The sequence below is a fragment of the Geotrypetes seraphini genome, chromosome 1, assembly GCF_902459505.1.
Source record: "Geotrypetes seraphini chromosome 1, aGeoSer1.1, whole genome shotgun sequence".
NCBI classification, from domain to species: Eukaryota; Metazoa; Chordata; class Amphibia; order Gymnophiona; family Dermophiidae; genus Geotrypetes; species Geotrypetes seraphini.
The window spans coordinates 292,479,148-292,491,667 of NC_047084.1; the positions used below are offsets into that span (position 1 = coordinate 292,479,148).

The window sequence follows — 12,520 nt, forward strand, 5'->3', positions numbered from 1 at the left end:
ATAAATTGTGAATCTGGATGTTAATTTTCCATCTAATTAGGCATTTCACGGAGGCACAAAAAAATCAGTGTTTATTGGTATTTTCACATCACATATGCTAGTCTGTGAGCGTAAAAGTTTGGAATCAACACTGGAGAGGAGACCACCTGGCTTCCACAGCAGTAGTTCCTGTTGTCATCTGCGCCTGCAATCCCTCCCAAATTGATAAACATTAAGTCCGATTCCCTAGCCCGGAACATCTACAGCTCCATCCCGTGACATTACAGGTACATCCCATGAGTGTAGAAGCTTGGCAACAGTGCCAGAGGTGCTGTGCGCCAACTTGACACACCAATAGAGCACAAAACGATTTTAGGTGAATTTCAGTGATGTCTATTGAATTTTGGATTTATTTTTGTTTTAACATGTGTTTTTATTCTATTACATTTCTTAATCCCAAGTAGCAAAATTACTTATAGCTCTTCCACAATATTATATTATTAGTGATATTTGACCCGGACCTCAGCAACACCACTCACCGCTCAAATGTTTTCATAGCGATTAGCTTACCGTGTTCAATCGTCACTGGTCCAACTAATTTTGATATTCATTTAATGTTACCTTTCCCTTATATGTACCGTATTTTCACGCAAATAACGCGCACCCGTATAAAACGCGCACACGGGTATAGCGCGCAGAAATCACGATGATATGTACAAAAACTTTGGTATACCGCGCATGCTGCCCGACGCTCCTTTCGCCCGCCCTGACTTTCCGACTCTCCGTTCACCCCCCCTGACTTCCGTGCACTGTCCCCCCTTGAAGGTCTGTCCCCATCCTGAAAGCCTGATGCCCCCCCCCCCGACGTCCGATACATCCCTCCCCCCGAAGGACCGCCGACTCCCCAACAATATCGGGCCAGGAGGGAGCCCAAATCCTCCTGGCCACGGCGACCCCCTAACCCCACCCCGCACTACATTACGGGCAGGAGGGATCCCAGGCCCTCCTGCCCTCGACGCAAACCCCCCCCCCCCCAACGACCGCCCCCCCCCAGAACCTCCGACCGCCCCCCCAGCCGACCCGCGACCCCCCCTGGCGACCCCCACGACCCCCCCACCCCCCTTCCCCGTACCTTTGGTAGTTGGGCCAGAAGGGAGCCCAAACCCTCCTGGCCACGGCGACCCCCTAACCCCACCCCACACTACATTACGGGCAGGAGGGATCCCAGGCCCTCCTGCCCTCGACGCAAACCCCCCCCCCCCCCAACGACCGCCCCCCCCAAGAACCTCCGACCGCTCCCCCAGCCGACCCGCGACCCCCCTGGCGACCCCCACGACCCCCCCACCCCCCTTCCCCGTACCTTTGGTAGTTGGCCGGACAGACGGGAGCCAAACCCGCCTGTCCGGCAGGCAGCCAACGAAGGAATGAGGCCGGATTGGCCCATCCATCCTAAAGCTCCGCCTACTGGTGGGGCCTAAGGCGCGTGGGCCAATCAGAATAGGCCCTGGAGCCTTAGGTCCCACCTGGGGGCGCGGCCTGAGGCACATGGTCGGGTTGGGCCCATGTGCCTCAGGCCGCGCCCCCAGGTGGGACCTAAGGCTCCAGGGCCTATTCTGATTGGCCCACGCGCCTTAGGCCCCACCAGTAGGCGGAGCTTTAGGATGGATGGGCCAATCCGGCCTCATTCCTTCGTTGGCTGCCTGCCGGACAGGCGGGTTTGGCTCCCGTCTGTCCGGCCAACTACCAAAGGTACGGGGAAGGGGGGTGGGGGGGTCGTGGGGGTCGCCAGGGGGATCGCGGGTCGGCTGGGGGGCGGTCGGAGGTTCTTGGGGGGGCGGTCGTTGGGGGGGAGGGGGGTTTGCGTCGAGGGCAGGAGGGCCTGGGATCCCTCCTGCCCGTAATGTAGTGCGGGGTGGGGTTAGGGGGTCGCCGTGGCCAGGAGGGTTTGGGCTCCCTTCTGGCCTGATATTGTCGGGAAGTCGGCAGTCCTTCGGGGTGGGGGTGCGAGTGGTCCTGCCGGGGGGGGGGATGTATCGGACGTCGGGGAGTCGGCCGGGCAAGAGGGCTTGGGCTCCCTCTTGCTCCGATCGTGGATGCGGGTGCGGGTGGGAGCGCGTGCGAGCGGTCGTTCGGGGTGGGGGTGCGAGTGGTCCTGCCGGGGGGGGGGATGTATCGGACGTCGGGGAGTCGGCCGGGCAAGAGGGCTTGGGCTCCCTCTTGCTCCGATCGTGGATGCGGGTGCGGGTGGGAGCGCGTGCGAGCGGTCGTTCGGGGTGGGGGTGCGAGCGGTCCTGCTGGGGGGGGTGAATCGGGCGGGGTGGGAACTATGTTTTAAAACTTTTGTATACCGCGCTCACGCATATAACGCGCGAGGGGTATGCGCGGTAGGTAAAAACGCGTATAACGCGCGCGTTATATGCGTGAAAATACGGTATATCTAGAGTCTTCAACTTTCTTCAATATAACTTTAATAAATAAGTGAAAAAATACTTCTTCTTTTACTGATCTTTAATCTGATGATCAGGGAAGTTCGGATCCAACATGTTTCACAGATGTGCTTTATCAAAGATCCTTCCCCTCTAACATTCCGTCATTATCCAACCATTTCCTTGAAAATATGTCAAGACACTAGGGAAGTGTGTGGGGGCCATACTTTCATCCCTCCAGTGGTCATCGGGTCAGTTTGGGTTCCTTTTTGGCCCTTATTCGTTTTAAAAACAGGTCTAGCCCAAAATGTCCAAATTGTGCCCTAGACATTTTGTAAAATGTTTGATTATTGTAGTAAAACGTCTCCAAGTGCTAAACCTGCCCTAATTCCACCAAACACATGCCTCTAACACACACCCTTAAGATATAGATGCACTGGGATCAGAACAACCAGAAAGACATCTAAAACGTCAATTCTGAAAAAGCCCACTTGGATATTTTGACTAGTAAGGCATCCAAGTGCCAGTTTATGCCATCTTTTGGAAACTGGAAGACTGGGCATCCAAATGGCAGATGAAATTTAATGTGGATAAATGCAAAGTGATAACAGCTACCAGATGATAGGGTCACCTTAGGGGTCAGCACCCAAGAGAAAGATCTAAGTTTTATCATACACAACATGCTGAAACCTTCTGCCCAATATGAAGAAACGTCCAAAAAAGCATAGAGGATGCTACTATTAGAAAAGAGAAGGTAAATAAGAGTAAGAATATTAAAATGCCTCTATGTTGCTCCATGGTGTGACCTCACCTTGAATATTGTGTTCAATTCTGGTCGCCATATCTCAAAAAAGATAAAGCGGAATTAGAAAAGGTTCAAAGAGGTAAGGGGAAAAAAAAAAAGAAAAGGTTCAAAGAAGAGTGATAAAGAGGATGGAACTCCTCTAGTTTGAGAAAAGGCTAAGGAAGTTAGGGCTCTTCAGTTTGGAAAATAGACAGATAAGGAAAAATATGATTGAAGCTTCAGGAAATTGGACTTCTGTGCAGACTTATTTGATTTTGTTTTTCAATTTTTTCTTCCAGTTTATTAATTATTTTTAAATTTTATTCCATTGTTTTTACCCCTATTGTTTTTATTTTATTAACTGAATTTCCCTGAATTCTATTGTTTAATGGTTAATTCATTTAGATATCATTTACATAGATGATGCTCCTATCTGTACAGTTAGGAATTTCTTTGAAATATTCGACATGCTTCTCTTCTCTCCACTCCTTCCTGCCCTCCCTAGTCATCCCTACCCTCTTCTAACTCCTTCCTCTGTAATGTTGCCTAGAGCTTGTATAGGTATGTGTGATGCACAAATGGAAGAAATAAAATCGTGAGTGGTGTAGAACTGGTACAAGTGAATCAATATTTTACTCTATAAAAAATTACAAAGACGAGGGGGCATTCAATGAAATTACAAAGAAATACAGTAAAACCTTGGATTGCAAGTAACTTGGTTTGCAAAACATTTGATTAAATTTTAACTTGATATACAAGCAATGTCTTGCAATACAAGTACATACAGTATACACACATCACAACTGAGCCGAAGGTTCTTCTCTCTCTGACACTGCAAGAATGTAGTGACTGTTCTACACTCCCCACTCCGTATTCGCAGTGGTTAGGGGCAGAGCCGGCCCGTGAATATTAAAAAACTGTGAATAATATTCGGGCCGGTTCTGCCCCTAACTCATAGTAACATAGTAACATAGTAGATGACGGCAGATAAAGACCCGAATGGTCCATCCAGTCTGCCCAACCTGATTCAATTTAAAAATTTTTATTTTTTTTTTTTTCTTCTTAGCTATTTCTGGGCGAGAATCCAAAGCTTTGCCCGGTACTGTGCTTGGGTTCCAACTGCCGAAATCTCTGTTAAGACTTACTCCAGCCCATCTACACCCTCCCAGCCATTGAAGCCCTCCCCTGCCCATCCTCCTCCAAACGGCCATGCACAGACACAGACCGTACAAGTCTGCCCAGTAACTGGCCTAGTTCAATCTTTAATATTATTTTCTGATTCTAAATCTTCTGTGTTCATCCCACGCTTCTTTGAACTCAGTCACAGTTTTACTCTCCACCACCTCTCTCGGGAGCGCATTCCAGGCATCCACCACCCTCTCCGTAAAGTAGAATTTCCTAACATTGCCCCTGAATCTACCACCCCTCAACCTCAAATTATGTCCTCTGGTTTTACCATTTTCCTTTCTCTGGAAAATATTTTGTTCTACGTTAATACCCTTTAAGTATTTGAACGTCTGAATCATATCTCCCCTGTCTCTCCTTTCCTCTAGGGTATACATATTCAGGGCTTCCAGTCTCTCCTCATACGTCTTCTGGCGCAAGCCTCCTATCATTTTCGTCGCCCTCCTCTGGACTGCCTCTGGACCGCTTCCCCCGGCTATTTTAAGCCCTGAAAGCCACCCTTAACCTTTACCTAGTGGTTTAGCGGGTTTTCGGGGCATGAGCGATCTTCCCATGCTCCTGCCCCGTACAGATCGCTCACAGGAAATGGCTGCCTTGAGCTCCCGTAGTCACTCGAGCCATTTCCTGTGAGCGATCTGCACAGGGCAGGAGTGTGGGAAGATCACTCCTGCCCCGAAAACCCACTAGACCACCAGGTAAGGCTTAAGGGGGGCTTACAAGGCTTAAAATAGCCCGAAAAAAAGAAAAAGGAATTTTAGGTTTAAAATTGCGAATAAGTGAATCCGTAGATATGGAAACTGCGAATACGGAGGGGGAAGTAAAGTCTTGCAATACGAGTACATACAGTATACACACGTCACATCATCACAACTGAGCTGATGGCTCTTCTCTCTCTGACACCACAGGAGTGTAGTGACTGTTCTAAATAAGCGAGGTCTTGCAATAGAAGTATGTATAGCATTTTGTATTAAAGTTTTTGGGTTGTGGAACAAATCGTCTGAGTTTCCATTACTTCCTATGGGGAAATTCGCTTTGATGTAGTGCTTTGGATTACAAGCATGCTTCTGGAATGAATTATGCTCGCAAACCAAGGTTTTACTGTACTTTTAAAACCAATAAGAGGAAATATTTTTTAACTAGTTAAGCACTGGAACTCATTGCCAGATGATGTGATAACAGTATTTAATGTAGATGGAGTTAAAAAAGGTTTGGGATAATTCTTCAAAGAAAAGTTCATAGTCTGCTATTGAGATAGACATGGATGAAGCCACCACTTGCCCTAGGATTGATAGCATGGAAAGTTGCTTCTATTTGGCTTTCTGCCAGGTACTTGTAACCTGGATTGGCCACTGTGGACAACACTAATTAGTGGCAGAGATATGCCACAAAGTAAGCAACAAACTAAAAGCAGATCAGTCCCAATGGAAGCAATCCAGTTTATTAATAACAAACTTCCAACTGGCCACGTTTCACCCACAGCCTGTTGGCAAAATGTGGCCACGTTGGGTTTTGTTATTAATAAACTGGATTACTTGCTTTGGGACTTATCTGCTTTTTGGTTTGTTGGCTACTGTGGAAACAGGATACTGGGCTAGAAGGACCATTGGTCTGATCCATTATGTCATTATGCCATCAGAGCTATGTTGCGCCTCTTTTTTTTTAATAGTGGGACTCTTTCGATCAATATATGAGGGGATAGAGGTAATATCCAGTAATAACTACTAGATTGTGCCGAACCTAACTTCTGTATTCAGGACTGCATGTTTAGAGCCATTCTTCTGCCTCATAGTTTTAAGTTTATTTGCTATTTTGCCCAACAAGAGATACTTTTAGGCATTTTACAATCTTAATTTTAAGTAAATATGTAAGGGACAGGGGGTTAATACAAAGACATGATTTTAGAGAAGGAGAGAAGAACTACAATAAGTATAGGAAAGCAGGGGAGGATAGTACAAAAGGTGTCAAAACCTTGGCTTCATCTCATAAATTTTGACAGGTTAGAGTACCCAAGAATGGGGAAATTTTTAGGAGTATGCATCACGGTAGAGAAAAGTTTTTAGGTCAGATTTTAAAAAATTCTAAAGAGGTATGAAGACGTATAGTAATGGGAAGTGAGTTCCAAACTGTAGGTACATTTACGGAAAAAAATGGATTGACGGATGTGCTCATGAAAAATTTATCTGTAAGTAGGAATGACTAAGCAGTTATGTTCTGCGGTATGGAGAGCTCTTTGTGCGATATGAGAAGTCATGAAAGGAAATGTGGTTGGTTTGATTATAGTATTTTTTAAAACCTAATATTTTATAAGTGATGCGATTTGTAGCTGATGTAATATATATATATATTTTTTTTAAATAAGTGGAACAATGTGGTCAAATTTTCATGTATTATATAGTAAGAGCAGCCAAGCCAATTGATCAATCCAGAGAAACCATACAAAGCACTAAATTGCCCCCTTGACAGTGAAAGTACTACTAATAATAATGAAGTGAAACGCATCCTTAGTGTGGAACAACAAGCATAAGGCACCGTCAAATATCACCATTCCAGCGCTTAATGGACTGGCTCACAATGCGGGACAGATTACTTTCACTGTCAAGGGGGCAATTTAGTGCTTTGTGCTGTTTCTTCGGATTGATTGATTGGCTTGGCTGCTCTTACTGGTGGTATCTTTTCAGTATCTCTTGCAGCATTTGAGATTTATTTTCATTTTATATAAGTTATATAGCAGTATTTTAAATGTTTGCAGTCTTTGATTCTTATGCCTTTGAACAAAGTGTTGTACTGTAGTAGTCTAGTTGAATTAGTGAGCGAACTAGTACATTCAATGCAAGAGAACAGAGTAATGGCCGAATCAAACATATCAGACAAAGTTTTATAAAAGAACTTTTGATAGTTTACAAAATGTGGATGTTGAAAGAAAGTAGTGAGTCAAGGGTCACTCTTCTAGTATGCATGTTGAGATTACAAATGGGACGGAGGTATTATCTAGGACGGTTGTGATGGGCAGCTCAATTTTTTCTTTGGAATCAAAAATGATTATTTTGGATTTGTCTGGGTTTAATTTTAGTTTGTGATGGGCTAGCCATGCTGTAATGAAGGTCAGTTTGTGGTTTATGTTGGCGATTTCAGTAGCTGTAGTAGTGTCTAATGTGTGGAGTATTTGTATGTCATCTATGTAGATGAATAGTGTGAATCCTAATGATTGGTCTAGTGTCAATAATGGGGCTAAGAACAGAATAAAAAAATGGGTGACAGAAGAGAAGCTTGTAGTATCTCTGAATCAAGTGTGAAAGGAAATTTACCTTGTAAATACAATTGGATAGGTAAGATATAGTAACATAGTAAATGATGGCTGGAAAATACCTGCATGGTCCATCCAGTCTGCCCAATAGTTATACTCACCATAAATTCATGATTAAATTTAATCATGTTTTTTCTTTGATATTACTGAGCCATAGATCTTTGAAGTCTGCCCTGCACTGTCCCTAGGCTCCATACTGAGGGCCAAATTCTGTAACGAGCGCCTAAACTTAAACACCTATTTCGGAGGCGCCCAATTAGATAGGCGCCTATCTAAATTGAACAAGCCCAATTAAGCTTTTTAATCAGCACTGATTGAAACATAGGCATCTATCAAGAAAGCACGATTCTGTAACAAGGCGCCTCTAAAAATTTAGGCGACCTTCAAAAAAATAGGCGCTATGCATGTTAGGCGTGGGCGTGACTACGTGTTAGGCACCTTCTTATAGAATCCATGCACTTAAGCATTCCCATGGGTGCCTAACTTTTAGTTGTGCCTAGAGCTGGCTTCCAAAATAGGTGCCCTAATAGGTGCCAAAATAGGTGCCATTCAGCGCAATTAACTAAACAGCACCCAATTTCTTAAATCGCGCAGAAGTGCCTAATTAAGCGCCTAACTTTTGGGCACTTTAGAATTTGCCCTTGAGTGCTGTGTCTGTTATCTCTAGTTTTTGTAACCTGTCAATGAGTAGGTTATGATCAATGAGATTGAATGTAGTGGAAAGGTCTAAGGTGAACATTAGAGTGGGTTTAAATTGATCAAAAGCTCTACAGATGAATGAGGTTAATGCAAGGTTTCAGTGTTGTGATGTTTCCTGAAAGCAGGTTGGTGTGGGTGGAGAGCATTTGTCTTGGCTATGAAGTCTTGCAGTTGGTGGAGTATGATGCCTTCTGCTATTTTTGACAGAAATAGAAGATTATCAATAGTAGTTAGCAATGTCAATTTTAGATAAGTTTGAGTTCTTGAGTGTTGGACCTAAGATAGCTATTTTCCAGTCAACTAGGATGAATCTGGAAGCTGGTAGTTATCATGGAATGAATAAATGAAGGAAGACAGTTTTTAAGGAGAATTGTTGGAAGAGGGTCAGTGAGTATTGTAGTAGGCTACATTAAAGAAATGGCATGCTTTAGATCCAGAGTGAAAGGGAGATTAAATTTGGATAAAGTGCTAACCGGAATAACTGTGGGCAGAGTTTTTAATTCCTGGAGTTGAGGGGGATGAATAGATTGCAGTGTGGATTTTAGTAATTTTATTATGGAAAAAGACAGATATGTCTTGAGTTGTGGTTTTAGTTTCTATAGCTGGATCTGGTAAATGATACTTTGTGAGTGTTTTTACTATTTTATATAAGATCACAGTATTGAGGGCATTCATGACCTTTGAATAGTACAGATTTTTTTGTACTCAAAAAGATTTTGCTTATATGTTTTGAGGCAAATTTAAATGGCAAGAGTTGGTGAGTGGTAGGAGTTCGATGCCATCTACATTCTTCTTTTCTATCTGATCTTTTCTTCTCCTGCAGTTCTTTTGTAAACCAATTTAAGAGAATTTTCGGGGATTCTGTTTGTTGAATAGTTGCTCGGGAGCAAGACTAGGGCTTTTTTTTTTTAGGTTTAAGTGCTATAAAAGGGATTTATCTAACAAAGATTGGGCATTAAATTCTTCATAGTGCTCTAGGAGCTGAAAGAGGTGATGTTTCTAGGCCTTCAAATACATTTTTTGTTTTTAAGTCATAGCAATCTGCTGTTGTTGACAAGGCTACAGACAAACGACATACCTTCTGTGAATATCACGCTTGGCCATTTTCATGTTGCACATTAGACATTCCCCAAAAACATTAGTGGTATTCTACATACTGATAACAGAAGATACAAAACCAGCATAAACATTAGAGTGGGATGTAGGGAATCTAGCCACATTCATATGGATTCCAATGTGATAACAGCTGGTCCTACCAAGGATTTCAGCCTGCTCAGTCTAGCTTTCTTCCTTCTACCATCAGAATTTCTACCAGTATTACAATTGGCTCATTGACTTCAACTCTCTCCTGGAACACTGTCCTTCTACCTTTTTATCTGACGCTTTCTCCAGACCATGCTTAATTTACAAGTACTAAAGACTGAATCAACAAGGAAAGTGACCCTACCAAAGCCACATCACAGTGCCTATTCAATGCCACTGCCACTTAGCTCCACACTGTCAACACACTAATGGTGCTGGAGAAAGCTCAAGGACTGATGGACTGAGCAAATCATTGCTCACCATGATGAATTACTTCTCACTCTTTGAATCAATAGATACACCTACTGTAGATACTGTCTTTGCAAATCCAGTAATGGGCAGTTGTCATGCCAGAATTTCAGACATGTCTGATAAAGAGAGCTACAAAGTTTTCTTTTCCTTTTTGCTATGACACCGCCAGAAGAAAATAAAAATAAGATAGACCCAATGCTCCCAGGATCACAAAAACTGTCCTATTCAGATGCCATTTTGAGTCCTTACTAATGGAAGCATCTGAAAATGATTTAACCATTTGGACAACTGGAAATGCTAAAAAAAGATGGTTAAGCCAAGTGTCTAATATTTATTTTACATATTAAAGACAGAATATTTTTCTTATGTTCTTGTACACGATCTGTTTGGATCACAACAATGAGATTTTAAAAACCCTGGGGACCATTTTAACTGGGAAAGTACCTATTCACTGTTCCTTTAATCTTCCTGTTATGTCAAGCTCCTCAGATTTATCTGTGTTTACCTTAAAGTCTGAAAAGTCTGAAAAGGTGCCATACATATGGAATTCATCTAATAGTTGCTCAAGGGATACCAAAAATTAAAATATAATTTGGAAATACAACAATTTTAAATTCCATTTGACTTAATGCATTTCTATTCCCTGTAATGATGTATTATTTTAAAGCTATCTTAGCAATAGTTTAAGAGCAACAAAGGAGATAAAATACACTAGATGTATCTCTTTTTTGTAACTCAATCTAAAGAGAAGACACCATTTGCTAATATTGAAGCATAAGTAGAACTATATAGTTCTCAGTATAAGAACCTGTCCAAAAATGAAGAGAAAAAGGCATGTATGCATGCATAATCACATCTTGATCTTCTCCTACCATTATGAACATCCCTTCCCAAACTCTGGACAGACAGCAGGCAAAATGTATGCGGTAAGTACAAATATACAAACTGCTACAATGTGCACATACTTTTACTTACACAGAAGCTGGGCAATGTTTCAAAGAGTATTACTAGGATTATTTTTGCAATAAGTAGGATATCAAATTTTATTAATTAAATAAGAAAATCACCGTCTTTACATCCCATGAAAAGCTATTACATTTCATCTTCAATGAAAGCTGTTAATTGATACCAAAAATACATCTTAAGTAGTTCTCAGCCCAGTTTTCAGGATACAACTAGCCAGTCATATTTCAAGATAAACAAACCCCGACATTCAAAAACTATTTAACAAGCCAGAAATGCCTACTGGCCAGTTAAATAGCATATCGATGAACAACTCAATTGATGATGCTTTGCAGGATATTAATAATCATTTTCTGTTGATTACGGGTTGATTGCACCTGAATCTGATGAAACTGAATGTGGCGAAGACCGAAGATCTATGCATGGGCCGTGCTAAGTAGTTGCGGTTGTTTCCTACAGAGATAGTATTAGATGATGATGTAATTCCTGTTTTGCATCAGTGTAAATACATAGGGGTAATTTTGGATTCAGATTTATCTTTTAAGCTCCAGGCTAAGTCAGTGGAGTCACAGGCATTCTTTAAACTCCATCTACTACGTAGACTAAGAGGTTGTCTGTTGACCACAGAATTTGACTATTGTAATGCTTGGCTTTACAGGTTGCTCAGAATGCTGCCGCATGTATTATCATGCAAGCATCAAAATTTGATCATGTCATCCCAATTTTACAAGTTTTGCACTGGTTGCCAATTAGTGCGCGTGTTGAATTTAAGGTTTTGTGCTTAATTTTTAAGCTTGTGAATGATGACAGCCCACTGGTTTTGCGGTCTTTGCTCACTTTTATCGTCCAACACAAGTGTTAAGGTCTATGGATAGGATGTGTTTGGATGTGCCATCTTTGAGTGTGGTGAAACATTCTGGCTATCGTAAAACTATGCTGGTGGTACAAGGGCCAATGTGGTGGGATGCATTGCCCCTTGAGATAAGGAAAGCGTCAGGTATTCTGCAGTTTAGGAAAATAGTTAAAACTAGGTTATTTTAATGAGTTTTCTTCATAATTTGGTTTCTTGCTTTTGTAATTTTATTGTGAGCTTGGCAGTTTTAGGTTTTGTAGTGAATGGCTATTACTGCTTTGATGCTTATGATGATGTCATTCTTTATTTTAAATGTTACATGTTGTTAATGATTTTAAGCTGTATGTTTTTGTAAGTTATTTTATTATGTATGTTGTGCTGTTACCCGCTTAGAATTGTAGGATATGCAGAATATAAATTTTTAAATAAATAAATTAAATGATTGCAGAGATTCAGTAAGAGATAGTCAGGGGTAGATGTAAGAGATCTACCTTAATGCAAAGAAAGATTTTTCTTTTAATACACTGCAGATAACATAATGAAGTTAGCTATAATTATTCAGATATCTACCAAGTTTATAGATAAGGTACAGTACTTATCTCTGCCATTTTACTGATAAGTACAGATCTATCCATTCTTAGTTCATTTCACGTCACTTTATTAATGTGGGAGTCCCTGCAAACAAATTGATAAAATGCCACATTTACTATTAATGTGGTGTCTATGTATATTGTTTAATCATCTTACCTACCAACTTAACAGCTAACACAGTC

General features: G+C 41.9%; 1 protein-coding gene across 9 annotated transcripts in view; it reads right to left on the minus strand.

Moving 5' to 3' along the window:
* EXOC6B (exocyst complex component 6B) overlaps positions 1–12,520 on the minus strand; it is a 920,925-nt gene that overhangs the window by 344,583 nt on the left and 563,822 nt on the right. The gene's annotated exons all lie outside the window — the stretch shown is intronic.